This window comes from Chinchilla lanigera, unplaced genomic scaffold, assembly GCF_000276665.1.
Source record: "Chinchilla lanigera isolate Chin_1 unplaced genomic scaffold, ChiLan1.0 scaffold00034, whole genome shotgun sequence".
Taxonomy (NCBI): domain Eukaryota; kingdom Metazoa; phylum Chordata; class Mammalia; order Rodentia; family Chinchillidae; genus Chinchilla; species Chinchilla lanigera.
The window spans coordinates 5837859-5853327 of NW_004955435.1; the positions used below are offsets into that span (position 1 = coordinate 5837859).

The 15469-nt window shown below is 40.9% G+C and overlaps 2 long non-coding RNA genes across 2 annotated transcripts in view; both read right to left on the reverse strand.

Moving 5' to 3' along the window:
• Positions 1-343: 343 nt before the first annotated feature.
• Positions 344-4664, reverse strand: LOC106149001. The gene is made up of 3 exons (XR_001234860.1): positions 4566-4664; positions 1640-1717; positions 344-440 (listed from the first exon to the last, which is right to left on the reverse strand). It is a non-coding gene; the product is annotated as an uncharacterized LOC106149001 (long non-coding RNA).
• Positions 4665-11170: 6506 nt separating this feature from the next.
• The window catches only part of LOC102008766, a 4678-nt gene continuing 379 nt past the window's right edge, over positions 11171-15469 (reverse strand). Inside the window, exon 2 of the long non-coding RNA XR_261666.1 lies at positions 11171-11372. This is a non-coding gene — a long non-coding RNA (uncharacterized LOC102008766). The remainder of the gene's footprint in view (positions 11373-15469) is intronic.

Here is a 15469-nt window from a genome sequence, read left to right on the forward strand (position 1 = left end):
CATAAACTACCCACCCTAGGGTAAGTGGAGCACTCACATCCTTAATCCCAGCACCCTTAATCCCAGCATTGCACTATGAATCAATCACACACTCTAGATCCAGTCACCTCTGCAAAAAATCCTATGACTACGTGAGGTTTTGGGGAGGCATCTAGACACAAACCATAAAGCACGTGATGCTCAGATACATCAGACAGAGGATTCTAGTGGACAGTTAGAAGTGTGAGTTGGGAGTAAGGCACAGTGGTGCATGTCTGTAATCCCAGCACTTTGGGAGGCTGAGGCAGGGGGAATTGCAAATTCAAGTCCAGCCTGGGCAATTTAGTAAAATCTTACCTCAATGTTTTAGAAAATAATTGAATTGGAAATGAGGACAAAAGTCTGAGGTACAGATTCCTCAACAGGTAGATGGCAGTTGAAGTCATGACCATGGATTCTACCTAGGGGAGTGTGGGGAAAGTGAATTACGACCAAACCCTGAGGGCCAAGGTTATCGCTCAGAGGCACAGCACCTGCCTGGCAAGTGTGAGGTCATGAATTCAATTTCCAGTACAAAAAAAAAAAAAAAGGTAAAAAGAGCAAACCCTGAGGATTAGCTGCAGGTGAGACAGAAATGGAAGAGGGAGAGAAGAGAAAGTCTCCGGAAAGGTGCAAGTTCTACTAGTCCTCATGATATCCTGCATTGCCAATAGTACTGAGCACAGTACTACTGTGGATGGAAGGAACTGGAGACAGTGAGGGATGTGAGAAATTTAGTACGAGTAGAAGATGGAGTTCCAAATCATCCTCCAGCTCTGCTCAGAGTTTTCTTCCCCTGTGAAGCTGTAATGCTGAGCTAAATGATTTCTGTGATGTTTAATTTGTAGCAGAGCATAGATGGGTGGAGAATATGGGAAGATTAAAAAAAAACTAGCCCATGAATTCACTTGCACAAATTTTCTTTGAGTTTTTACAGTGTTCAGTTACTGTTTTAGTTACAAGGACATAATGATGAACCAGACTGACTATGGAAATGGTCATTATAGAGAGAGAATCAGACAATAAGCAAATATACAATTTCACTTATAGTATTTGTAGTTACTGATAAGAACTATAAAGAAAAATAAAGTGGGCAAATAGGGTAACTTGGGCAGCCTCCTTTTAGTATCTGTGTGAAGCTGGATGAAGTGAGAGTGTTCTAATATGAAGAGTCTGATGAAGGACATTCCTGGGAGGAAGGATTGCCAGGTCTGCCCAGGAATTACTTGGTGTATCTCAGAAACAGCAGGAAGAGCAAAACCAAGCACAACCAGGGCAAATGAGTAATATGGTGCATTACTGGTGGGAACCAGACTTGCATGGGTCTTGTTGGCTATGGAAAGAACTTCGTGCTTCTTTTGCAAAGGAAGCTGTTGAAAGACTGAACAGAGAATAGCTTGATCTAATTTTTTATTTTTAAAAGTTCATCTCAGCAGCTGTCTAGACCATAGAAAGCAAAAGTAGTAAAAACAGAGAAGATGATAGAGGTTGATAGTTTCAGTAATCCAGCAGAAGATGATGGCTGGAGTAAGACTGGCAAGGTATCGGTCATCTCCCCATTGCTACAGTAAAATACTTGAGGTAGTTAAGCTATAAGGAGAAAAGGTGTGTTTGGACTCACAGTTCTGGGATTTCTACTCCAAGATCTGGTAAGGTTGGAACAGCATGCAGGGAGCACATAGCAGAGCACCTCACTCACCTATGAGCCAGGAAAGAACAAAAAACAGAAAGAGGAATAAACTGGGGTCCACAGCCCTCTCCCAGGACACTCTGCAATGACTCAAGGACTTCCCTCCCACGGGGCCCCACCTCTTAAGAATTCTATCACCTCGCTGCTGTGGTGGAGCACTCTGGTAATCTCAGCACTCTGGGAGGCTAAGGCAGGGAGATGGCAAGTTTGAGCTGCACCTGGGCAGTTTGGCAGCTTAGTGAGACCCTATCTCAAAATAAAAAAAAAAAAGGAGATGGGATGTAGCTCCATGTGAAGCTCAGGGTTCAATCCCCAGTAATGGAAAAGAAAGTTTTAACACCTCGCTGTCATATTACCTTGAAGAGTACACCTTTGACACATGAGCCTTGGGTGACACTTATTTGAACCATAGCGAGAGAGGTAGACTAACTTTAACTGAACAGTTTGCTGTGGCCAGATTTAATTCTAAGTAAGTTATTTTCACTTTAAGTTTTTGTTTTTTAAGACATAGTGTTGCTACGTAGTTCGAGCTAGCATTGAATTCACTATATAGTACAGGCTGGCCTCAAACTTATGGGGATGCTCCTGCCTCAGCCTTCCAAGTGCTGGGGTTACAGGCATGCAATGCCATGTCTAGCTGTTGTCTTCATTTTACATATAAGGAAACTGAGGTAGAAAGGTGAAGTAACTTGGCTGGGATTACATAGCTAGGAGTGATAGAGGTAGAATTCAAACCCAAGCAATCTGCCCCAAGAGCTTGCCTGCTTAATATTTATGCTAGACAAAATCAGGATACATCTTGAAGCTAAAGCTGACAGATCTTGATGGATTCAATGTTGCGTTTGAAGGAAAGAACAAGAATCCAGGAAGACTCCTAAGACTTTGGGATTGACAACTGTGTGACATTTAGTAGAATAAAGAGGAGTAGACGAAAAAGCAGGGATCAAAGATTCTGATTAGCTGGTTGTGGCGGTGCATAACTGTAATTCCCCCTGCCCCCCCCCAAAAAAAAAGAGCACATGAAGTTAAAAATGCTACATAAGGAGAAAAGAAGGAAGGGGAAAGCAAATATATATATATAGTAAGGATAGTTACACTACTAACTTCTCTTAGTTCATTGAAAAGAAAGGTTTGTGCTAACATTGTTTGGACAATGAAATGCCTATGTCTTGTACTCTGAGTAACTAATTTAAAGATAACAATATGTAATGTATTAGCTATTGTTATTCTCCTATTGTTTTGAAATTTTGGGATATTTTTTCTTTAAAATAAAATTTTTAAAAAATGTCACATAAAAAAAAATGTCACATAGACAGCTAGGTAGAGACTTTAGTAAACACACTCAGCACGTTGGTAGCTGACAACTACAGCTACATTTGAAGTTAAGTTGGAGAAAACTTAGCACTATGTTAGAGAAGTATTCCACATCAACATCTCCCAGCCTTTTCACATATTCTCCATTAAATGTGGTCCCAATTTTGGAATTAGTGGAATGATCTGCTAATAAACAACAAAAATATCCAAGTTAGCCAAATCTCACTTTCACCAGCAGTCAGCCCGAGAGCAAATGCTTTTAAGAAGCTCCTAGAGGTCTCATCACCTCAGACCTGAGGCAGGAACACCACACACCTCCAGCCTTAACTTCCCAGAATTCAAAGAGGGTGAATTTTCCCCGCTACAGAATTAAAGCTATCTTTGATGGCAACCCTCTTGCTGGTTGGTCAATGAACTTTGCTTACACGGTACACCGACTTGCACAACCCTCAATCTGTTCAGACTTACAAAATACTGTCCCTTTGTCCCCACTGACCCTGACTTCAGTATTTGACTTTTTACTTCATCTGACCTCAGATAATTCAGCCTTTTTAGACAGGCCTCAAACTTTTTTTTTTTGTTATTGTTTTTCTTCCGGTACCGGGAATTGAACTCACGATGTTGCGCTTGCCCGGCAGGCGCTGTGCCGCTGTGCTAAATCCCCAGCCTCTCAGGCCTCAAACTTAAGATTCACTTTCCTAATTGTGCCTGACCAAACCTGCCCTATGACTACCAGCGCAGAGCCCAGTGCCGGTGAAGCTGTTTGTATGAGAATATTGTGTGGGAAACCCTCCGCCTTGATTAGCGTGGTGTTTACGTAGGTGAACACATTCTCAACACTCACCAAACTACCCACATATTTGCTTCAGCTTAAAAATATCTTAATGTTAGCTGGGTGTGATGGTGCACACCTTTAATTCTGGCTACCCAGGGGGCTGTGGCAGAAGAATCATAAGTTTGAGGTCACCTTGGGCTACATAACAAGACATTAGCTCAAACAAAATCATAATTAAAAATGCTATTTCTCTCAACAGAGAATTAATAAAGTCCCTAAGTCCCCCTCTTCCTTAACTGTGTGCTATAAGGAGTATTGCTGATCGTCCCTTTTTGAAATATGCCCTCCCTGAGGCCCTTTTAAGGCGTGAGCTGGTTCTCCTTTTCTTCCTCTGAGTGATCTGCTCCGTGCCCCGCCATCCCCCCAGCATCCGCAGAGTACCCCATTCCTCAGGACTCATCACTGTCCTCATGAGCCAATGAACAGTCATACCGATACCTACATTTTCAACACTCTCAGGGTGAATCTTCAAATGATCGAGGTTTGCTTTACTCAGGCTCCTGCCTGGAAATTCAACCTCAGAAACGTATGAAAACAAACCACTGTCTTTGCTAAGATAGGTTTTCCTATGACTTCTCTGTTTCCAGAAGACGGCATCATCATTTTCTAAGTATTACTCGTGACATATTCTGCAAACCCTTCTTCTCTACACTTCTTGCCAGTGTTTGATCTCTTTTTATCCAATAAGCATTGCGTCCTATCTCTTACCTATAATTCCCTTCAATACTCTCCTTCCGTTTTCACCCCACCTTTTAGGTCAAATCTTCATCCTCCTTGCGTTGACCATTTGGAATTCCCTAAGGAAGCTCACTTCCCTTCACCTAATGCACTGCTGCCAAAATCTTCCCTTAAGATACTGTCACTACTCTGCTCGAGAGAATTCCCCTCACTTAAAGAAATAAAGCCAAACGAGTCCAGCTTTCAGCATTCTTGTCACTCGGAATCTCATCTACCACTTTAAGTTTACACAACACTATTCTTTTTCCATTATGCTGGGAGCTAACCAAACTTAATGACTTGCTATTTCCTGAGTATTTCTCAAACTTTTCTATCCTCCTGCCCCCTACTTTTTTTTACACTGCTCCCTACGATTAGTTATTCTAATGGAAACTCTATCCCTCCCCCACATCCAGTCAAATTTGAGTCACAGTAGCCAGAAATGAAGAAAAAGGACCTTTGCAAGATTGCAAAAAGGACCTTTGCGTATATCGTTCATACCCTAAAATACCGACTACATTCCCTAAGGCAAGCTAGGTTTTCAGTGTATGGGAAAGTGTTACCTGAATATAGATATATCTTCTTTTATGTCTCTAAGGGATAACATTTTATTTTGTCAAAGTTTTTACTCTGAAAAATTATGTTTAATTCTTCATACAAAAAGAAAGCAAATATTTGATGAAAAGCTAAAGCACTTCACCATCTTCAATCTAATTCTACATAGGGAGGGTCACTGTAGCCTTATTCCATGCATTCCAGACCTGTCTCTGCGTTTGTCTACTCCTATACAAAAAGTAGTTACGTGCAGCAACCGCTTTGTGATAAGAATGCCTGATTCTAAATTTAATAGCAAATTACATACAGATACAAAATGTTAATAATCAGTGTCATTCTTTTAGATCATTTTAAGCATATAGATATTTGATCATGATGGTGCATTTATTGAGCATTTTTCTGACATGCACTCTTCTAAGTGATTTGGATAAGGTATTTAACACTTAAACCATGAAGTAGCTACTATCATAATCCTCTTTTTATTTATTGACTGGTACCGGGAACTGAGCTCAGGACCTTGCGCTTGCCAGGCAGGCGCTCATGCCACTGAGCTATATTCCCAGCCCATTATCCTTTGTTTAGAAGAGACAGATTTTAACTCCATCAAAGCCTGATGCACCTAGGCCACATTTCCAGCTAACAGGCAAAAGACCGGGGATTCTGACCCAGGAGGTCTGACCAGAGCCCGTGCTCTGAAGTGCTTCAGTCTGCGCTTGGTCACTGGGACAGGAAGCTGTGAACTGGGACTATTTCTGTGATCCTTGTTTCTCCTGAGTCATGGTGGTAGTTGCCCTCTCCTTGGGCTCAGACCTCCCGCACTCCTCACACACTTCTGCTTTTTGGTAGCAGCACTGATCTGACTCTTCAGCTGGGTTGGGAAAGGAGTCTGAAATTAAACAAGTACTTGATTATATCCATTTGACCCAGTGGTGTCAAGTCCATGAGCAGGGACCCTGTCACTGTGTGTCTCGTACGTCTCACATAGTAAGCAGGCAGCAAACAAGTGTCCACATGGATTGTGTATCATTGACTAGGGAGTTTCTGAGCTAGTCTGTTCCCCATTCCAATAATCGAGGGCTCAGCTGCAGACCATGGCAGGAAAGAAGGACTGAAGAGAAAAAACTAAGCTAGATCCCTTCCTTATTTTTATCAAATGCATACATATGGTCAAAGGATAAAAGGAAAGTTTTACAACAAAAACTACCAATTTCACAATTACATACTGATGTCTTGTACCCTGAGTAATTAATTCAAAGACAATGATATGCAATGTATTAGCCATTGTTACCCTCTTATCATACTGTTTTGGAAATTTGGCTTTTTTGTTTTGTTTTTTTGTTTCTCTAAAACGAAATTTAAAAAAAAAATACCAATTCCCTTCCTTCTCTTTCTGCAGCTAGTTCTTTCCCCACTTGAAACTTTTTCTATTTTTATTGTTCTGCTAGTTACCTGCATATTTTAAATAATGCATCTATACTGCTGCTATACACCACCATGGTTATCCTTGTAAGAAATATACATACTTAAGCCTTTTTCTTTGAAATATGATGTATGGCAGGCCCGCGGTGGTGAGAGATAGCACTGCTTCTTGTCTAGGGATTAATAGAGCTCCCTGTGGGTATCTTTATCAAGGCAATTACCACATTTATGGAAACTGTTGATTGTCTTATTGGCTCCTTCATGACAGGATGAGCAGCTTGTGGAAAATTATCATGCCTCCCCTTAAATTTGTGGACCCCTCAGAACTACCACAGCAGGCAGACTCATTATAATGTCTCTTTACTGAATGGATCACTGAATGATTCCTGTGATAAAGTTACTGAAATGCTTATGAGTCATGAAAAAGGGAAGATCTTAATGACTGATCATCCAAGAAGCTAGTAAACAGCTGGTTTCAAGCTTGATTGACCAATGCTTCCTGCCAGCCCACTAGGCAAAACTTGATATTACCAAGCCTTGTCTACACAAAGCATGGACAACCTACACTCCTAGTATGAGGAAATGCTCTCAGTTCCTAAGTAACAATATGAGCTGATTAAATGTAAGAGTTATCTCCACTATATTATAAAGTGAGAAGGAACTTCAAAAGGAAAGAGAAACTGGTTTAGGGGGATGGGAAAAAGGAAAGGGAAAAACAAAAAGAAAAAAAAAAATATATACATATATATAAGCTAGTTAAAATAGTTATACTACTAATTTCTCTCAGTTCATTTGAAAGATAGGTTAGTGGTAACATTGTTTGGACAATTAAATGCTGATAGTTCATACTCTGAGTAACCGATTCAAAGATAACAATATGCAATGTATCAACCATTGTTACCCTCTTATCATATTGTTTTGGAATCTTGTTTTTTTATTTTTTTATTTTTTTGGTTCTTTTTCTTTAAAATAAAAATTTTAAGAAAGAGTTATATCTACTGATTCCAGAAACAATCTCGAGTACTATAAAATTATAGGAGGCATATTATATTTCTAATTAACTAAACTAATTGATAGTTTCAAAAAGGAGCTGGAGGGCCAGGGATACAGTTCAATAGCACAGCGCCTGCTGGGCAAGGTCCTGCGTTCAGTTCTCAGAACCAAAAAACAAAAAGGGATTGGAAATATATTCCACTTTTAACAAATATTTTATAGATCTTTTACAAATGGGGAAGAGCTGGGCATGGTTGTGCACAACTGTAATCCCAGCACTCAGGGGGCTGAGCAGGAGAATCACGGCAAGTTTGAAGCCAGCCTGGGCTACATAGTGAATCCGGGCCTATGGAGTGAGTCCAGGCCAGCCTGAACTACAGAGCAAGACCCTGTCTCAAACAAACAAACAAAAAAACAAACAAAGTAGGAAGGGGATCTGGAGATGGAAGGAGAAGGACAGGGAGGGGAAGGGGAAGTAAGAAGAGTTAAGATGTGTTATATACATGTCCCAGTGAACGTAATTATTATGTACTGCAAGTACATACTAATAAAAGTAAAGGAAGTTTTTAAATAATTTACTAAGTTTAGTCAATTTTAATTGTATTATAGTGTTAAGACATAAAAGTTAAATATGCAGCGCCATTGTTGACTATTTTTACAAAATATAAATGCCTTTTCAATATTAACCTTTCTCTTTATTTTTCTACTTCCGTAAATGGCATCTCTATGTTTTTTTTTTTTTTGGTACCAGGAATCAAACTCAAGACTTTGCGCTTGCCAGGCAAGGGCTGTGCCACTGAGCTGTATCCTGGACGTAAGGCATCTCTATTGATTAATCAAAGTCCCCAGTTATTTTAGTACCCTGTGTCGTGTCGCTTGTCCCTTACACGAAGTTGTCCCTGGGTACCCAAGACAATATATGTTGCAAGACCTCCCACAAGAAGTAAAACCCTAGGATACCCGAGGGCTATACATGAAATCTGAGGAGTATTTGTATTCACCCAAGTACTTTCAATAATCTCTAGATTACTTATAGGAACACGAGGCAAATACTGTGTAAATAATTTTACTCTTTTATGTAGGGAATAAAGACCAAAGAAGTCTCTATGTGTCTGGTACAGACGCAGTTTTGGGTGGGAACAGCATGGAGCTGCAGTTGCTTACATCCTTGGCTGCCGGGCCTGCCAATGTGCAGGACGGGCTGTGCTCTGTGACCAGTTCTTGGTTGCTCTATTTTCATAATATCCCTTGCACCTGTTTCCTCCCACTTCCCCACTGTGACTCCCACACGCAGGCAGGTTCTTACCCTCCTTTTTTAAGGCCTTTAAAATAGATCACTGCTGTGCTATGCCACCAAATTGCTCCACAGTGCACCATCAGAATGGTCCTTCAAAAACACAAATCTCACTTTTCTTAACCATACCCAGGATGGTTGAGACCCAAGAGCTCCCTGAGTCTGAAAGTCTTCTGCTTCCTTCCCTCTGCCCTCTGCTTAGGGCGGGCCATCCTAGAAGTTAGCATTCACCCTGATGGACGTGACTATTTGCCCTGGTTTGTCCAGAACAATCTCAATCTCACCTGTTATCTCAGAGTATTTATTTTATTACTGTATTTATTTATTTAACTATGCACAGGGGATTGAATGCAGGGCCTTTATATTGAGCTACACATCCCATTCCTTCTGTATTTTTTTTTTTTTTCACTAAATCACCTAGGTAGGACTCAAACTTGTGATCGTCCTGCCTTAGCCTCCCAAAGCGCTGGGATTATATGTGTGTGCCACTACACTCAGCTCGGTATATTTATTAATAACCACTCTTTTGCCATTCTCAAAAGTTCCCAATGTGTTGGTCTGCTAGGCTTGCCATAAAAAAGTGTTACAGAGTGGGCGGTTTAAACAACAGAAATGACCCAATTTTATCTTGTGTGTGTGTGTGTGTGTGTGTGTGTGTGTTTTACCAGGAGCTAAACCTAGGGTTTTTGCACTGAGCTACATCCTAGCCATTTATTTGTTTATTTAGAGACAGGTTCTTGCTAAGTAGCTAAGTTTCTCAGGCTGAGCTCAAACTCACAATCTTCCTGCCTCAGCTTTATAACTCTGGTTAGGCATCTGCAACCATGCCTGGCCTTAATTACCTGTTTAATGGGTTTATCTACAAGTGCAATCACACTCTGAGGTACTGGGAGTTAGGGGTCAGACACAGGAATGGAAGCTGGGACAAAATTCTGTCCGTAACACTCAGGTTAGACAAAAAATTGTATAAAGTTATCCTCCTTAAAACAAGTCTTCTTCAGATCACTTCTTGGCTCCTGTAGCCAGGTAAAGAAGGGTCAGGAGCGGAGGAATCCTAAAAGTCAGGGACGGCAGTAGTATCTATGTCTGCCAATTTTTAATGTAGCCCAACAGTCAAGAGACACAGAGAACAAAATTGGTAAGAGCCGGGTCCCTGTGAAGTAGGTGTTCAGGATCAGGCTGCAGTCTTCAGTGGTGAATGTCAGGCTAGACAAGGAAAGTGATGCGCTAGCACAGGGGTTCGGGTTCCACAGGAATGCAGAGGCTCCCCAGCGGCCAGGCGTTTGCCTGAGGATACCACATACTCAGCTGTTCCCCACAAAACTCAGTCCCAGCCTCACCCCCATAATGGCGCTCCTACCTGTCCATTAATTGATTCTGGAACAAAAATGACACTCCACTTTGGAGAGAAAGAAACAGCGGATCCAGAGGTCATTCTTAACTCTAAGAAATTCAGGTCTGTTGAATCACATGAAAATATAAATTATTTAACTTCACTAGCATAGAAATTACTTACCTGCATTGCATTAAAATACAGTCATCCCTTGGTTCTCATGAGGAATTTGTTCCAGGACTTCCTCTGAATACCAAATGCTTGCATTCTCAAGCCTCTTACAAAAAGTGGCATAATATTTGCATATAATTTAAGCACATTTCCCATATGCTTCCAATCATCTCTAGGTTATTTATAATACCTAATACACTGTGTAAATAGCTGTTATACCCTATTGTTTAGGAGCTAATAATAAGAAAAATGTCCGTACATGTTCAGCACAGATGCAATTTTCTTTTTAATATTTTGATCCCCGGTTGATTGTATCCATGAATACAGAAAACAAATACACGAGGCTGGCTGTATAGTAATAGATAATAATTCCTGGAGTCTAAACTGTTGCTCACAAGATATACTAAAGATCACAGCATTATTTGAGCAGTCTTATTCAGAGAAATGTATTAGCTTTCTAGTTGCTGGGCATAATATCTGACACTCACAGTTTAAAGGAGAGGCTTAATTTATTTATTTATTTATTATTATTATTTTTGGTTTTTCTCCGGTACCGGGAACCGAACTCACAACCTTGGAGAGGCTTAATTTAGCTTATAGTTTCAGGACATTTGGTCCACGTTTGGCTGGATGCAAGGCCAAACCATCATGGCAGAAGGGCGTCCTGGGGCAAAGCCACTTCAGTAATGGCGGCTGGGAAGCAGCGTAGGGTAATAGCACCGAGGGAAAGGTGCCGGGGACGCCCGCACGACCCATCCAGACACGCCCAGAAATGTGCTCCACCAATCCCCTGGGTGGCTTCCAGGCTAATCAAGTTCACACAGTCAAGCGTAACAATCACAAAAATAAGGAAAAGTTTTATTTTTGTAAGTTGTGATTTTTATCAATGGTGTGATTAAGCACTTTTCAAAGGAAAACTCTAGGTGTCGACTCTTTAAAGCAGACGTATAACTCTATTGTTTTATATGATTCAGTTAAGCAAATGTGACTCGCTTTCCTTTAGTTATGTCTTCATTTCTTCTCATTTTCTTTCCTGAAAGAAGACAATAGGTAATTGTTACACTTCATGAACACAACAAAAATCTGACCCACCTCACCTGTCCACCGTGGAAAGGAAAATAGACTGGGTTTTACAGGAAAAGATTTTGCTCTTGTAAATTAAAGATTACTTCCCTCTCAACTCATTCCTCCTTTCAAAAGTGCTATTATTTTCCTTCTTATACGCTATATCTATATCATTCATGTGCTCTTTTTTTGTCTTATCTTTATATAACAGAACACTCCATTTCATTATATTTAGTTCTAAAATTACTTTGAAAGAAATAAACCCCCTGTTCTCAATAACTGCCATAAGAGGATTACTTTAAGTGTTAAAGTATTTTTTGCTTTCCAGTTCTAGGATTGAACACAGGACTTCACACATGCTACCCATGTGCTTTACCACTGGCTATACCCCCACCCAAAGTATTTTTAACTGGACTACCATAGGTGATGAAAGTCTATTTGAAAGTCCTTATGCCTAACCGTGGCACCTGGACAAATGAGGGGAGAAAGCTTGCATCCAGAGACATGTGTCACCTTCAGTGACCCGGTGACTTTGCTACAGTGCTTTGCTATCACACCAGACAGGAAAATCAGTATTCTCAGCTCTATTCAAGAGGGGAGCTGAATAAGAGTAGGGAGGCCAGATATCTTAAAATGACTAAGAGTTTTCTTCTATATAGAAAGGATTGTTAATAATTTCCAAACGGGGCTGGGGATTTAGCTCAGCGGCAAAGTGCCTGCCTGGCAAGCGCAAGGTTGAGTTCGGTTCCCGGTACTGGAGAAAAACAAAAAAGCAAACAAACAAAAATAATAATTTCCAAATGAAGGAGAAAGGGGAAAAATTATTATAGAAATCTATTTTGCTATAGCTTATTAAACAGAACTTATGTGAAACTATAAATTTTGAAAAACCACATTTTTAAAAAGACTGCATTTCTGTCAGTGATCCATTTTATTAATTTCTCTATAACTTACCGAACTACATAAAGTATATATAGCCTAAGTACTTACCCTTCTTACTTCATCTCTACCACATATTCAAACTAATGCATTCTCTAAGCCTAACCATTAGAAAAGAAGTTTACTGATATTAAAAAATCATTGAGGCCAAGAGAAAAATAACCATAGCTCATACTATTTTTTTTCTAATTTTCCCCTTCGTGTTGTATTTGGTAATAGATACAACCCTTTTCTTATATGCTTTCTGGTCATACTGCTAGGTCATAGGAATATATGGGCTTAGAGAGTTGTAGCCAAAGTACCGTTATACTGATCCCGCTATCAGAGGATTTGATGGCAGAATAAAATGAGATGTGGTTGCACTGATGACACAGAAAACCTGTATCTACTGCACATGAAGCGTTTTGTCTTCAGGTTTGTATTATCTGCAATCTCCTTTACCTGGAAATCTTTTCTTTTACTAGAAAGTTTAAACAGCTAAGACTTCCTCTTTACCTTTTTCCTATATCTGCAATAATTAATCACTACAAACTTAGCAGCTTATGATGCTACAGAGCTTTGCTATCGCACCAGATAGGAAAATCAATATTCGTAGTTCTATTCAAGAGGGGAGTTGAATAAAAGTGAATGATTCTTTTATAATTCTTTACTTCAGGAGTCCCAGATTATGTTTCGTGGGGCTAAAATCCAGGTGACAGAGGACTGGCTCCTCCTGAAGGGTGTAGGGAAGAATCTGCTTTCTGATGCTTCTGCTGCTCCAAGCTGCCTGCATCTCTTGGCTCCTGGGAACTTCCTCCTCAAATCATCCACTCTCCTGTTTCCCTGGTGGTGCATCCTTCTCCTGACTTTGGTCCTTCTTCCTCTCTCCTGTCAGGACCCTGTTGTTATGCTAAATCCACCCGGATAATCCATATTAATCTCCTCAGCTCAAGATCTTTGTCTCCATCACATGTACAAATCTCTTTGCCATGAAAGCATCACATTCAGGGGTTTTGAGGATTAGCATATGGACATCTTTGGTGGTGGCAGTCGATAGGAATCTACCATATTCTTATCGCCTCATCTATTTTGTCCTTTTGCATATATTTCGTACATGTATTTATTTAACCATAAACTAGTAGAACAAACAATATAGCTTGGATCTGTTTTACAATCACCCAGTCTGTGTGACAACCCTAGGCTTTTCTTTTTACTCTCTCAGTGGATCAGGCTTGTACCAAGCTGGGCTCAAATTCTTGCTACAGAAATTTGACCCATTTAAACTGAAGATTGAAAATTTTTGAATGTCTGCATGAAATTCATGTAGGTTACCTAGAAACATCGAAGGAACAAAAATTTGAAGAGAACATATTTCATTAGGTTCCACCATTATAGGTGTTCCAAAAATGGGTCAGTAGGCATCAAAGGGTTACTACTCTCCCTCTTCCCTGGCGGCTGGGCTGTGGCCCCACCACCTTGTTGTTCAAAGGAGTTTTTTTATGTTTAACTTAGTTTCAGTTGCATTTACAGTCTTCCCTCATGCAATTTTCCTTTCTAAAAATTATCTTAAATTGACTGGGCCAGGTGTGGTTGTGCACGCCTGTAATCCTAGCACTTGGGAGGCTGAGGTAGGAGGATAGCTATGAGTTCAAGGCCAGCCCAAACTGTGTAGTGAAACCCTGCCTCAAAAAGATAAACAAAACAATTGATTGGAGCATGGGGGTTCTCATCATAATTATATATCATTAATTGTACATAAAAAATAAATGTCAGTATTAGAGCAAGTGTTTGTTAACCCAGGCTCTTAAACCCCACGTACAGCTAGGGCCTGTCCAATGATAAAAGCTTCCCTAGTAATGCTTGTGAGACTCTCATTGCTTTTTGATTAGCAAGGAATGATTTACGATTTCTGTAGGTATTGAGTTCACTTTTTAATTAGTACTACCAAATATAGATTTAATGCCAGCAAGCAGAATATTTGATCACCTGGAATGCTCTAACCTTTAGCCATGAAATACCTAGACATACACTCCACAGTTCTGTCACATTTGCCGCAAGTTAACTTTCCTAATGCAGAAGACTTTGGTATTCTTGCAGCTCTTCAGAAGACATTGCATTTGGAACCCATCCAGGTGCAAGTGAAGTCAGTGTTTCTGTTTAGACTCACTGGTGAGTAATACTTTACCCATAACCCTTCTGAACGCCTGCCATGTGCCAGCCTCTTTACGAGGTGCTGGGTACAAAGAAGAATAAGGCGACTGGCTCTGTACAATGCCTGGCAGTGGTGAGAGGCACTCAAGCAATGCTCTCTGAATTAATGACATAATCCCTGCCTCTATCCTGTGGGAAAAACCGACACCTAATTGGGGCATGTCACAGGCCCAGAACGGTGAATTCAAGCGAAGGTGGGTGTGGACAGGAACTGCTGGCATGTTTCAGATGCCTCCCTGAGTTCCTGACATGGTGTCAAGGACACACTGTCCTCTCCAGTGACACCCCCGGCTGTCAGAATCCTTATTCAGGCCTCTGATGCCAGGCCCTCCCAGGGAAGCTTGTGACACTGCGTTTGAACTCCTATTAATAGGCTCCGTCAGCTCCTCAGCAGATTGCATCTTCACATCAAACAGCCAGAATCCCCAACGACGACTTCCTGGCTCAGAGCCAAACCTCTAGCATCAAAGCCATGTTCCTTGCAAATCAGCTCCACGTGATGATAAATAAAGGCATCAGATTCCAAACCAATTATCCCCTGGTGAAAGGCATGTTCCTCAAGGGCACACTGGGCTTTATTTAAAAAACTGTAACATTGCTGGTGCTGGCCTTGAGAGGCCAACAACGGACGCAGCAAGCTGAAGAAGGGAGCAACCAGGAACGGGTTTAGAATCGCGTTCGGCTGTGCTACACCGATCTGGGGAAGCGCAGGAGAATGAGCGCTTTGGCACATTTTGAGTTTCTGCCTTGGTCATGCCCCAGAGGAGAAGCTTGCACTTCTGAACTCAGGTCTCAGGACTGTGTGATCTTAGGCAGACCATTCTCTAAGCCCCAACCTGTGTATTTGTGAAATAACAGATATTGAACCCTGACCTCACGTCTGTTCTACGCAAAGCCCAATAAGTGGTATCCGTTATGTTAATTAGAGCTACTAAC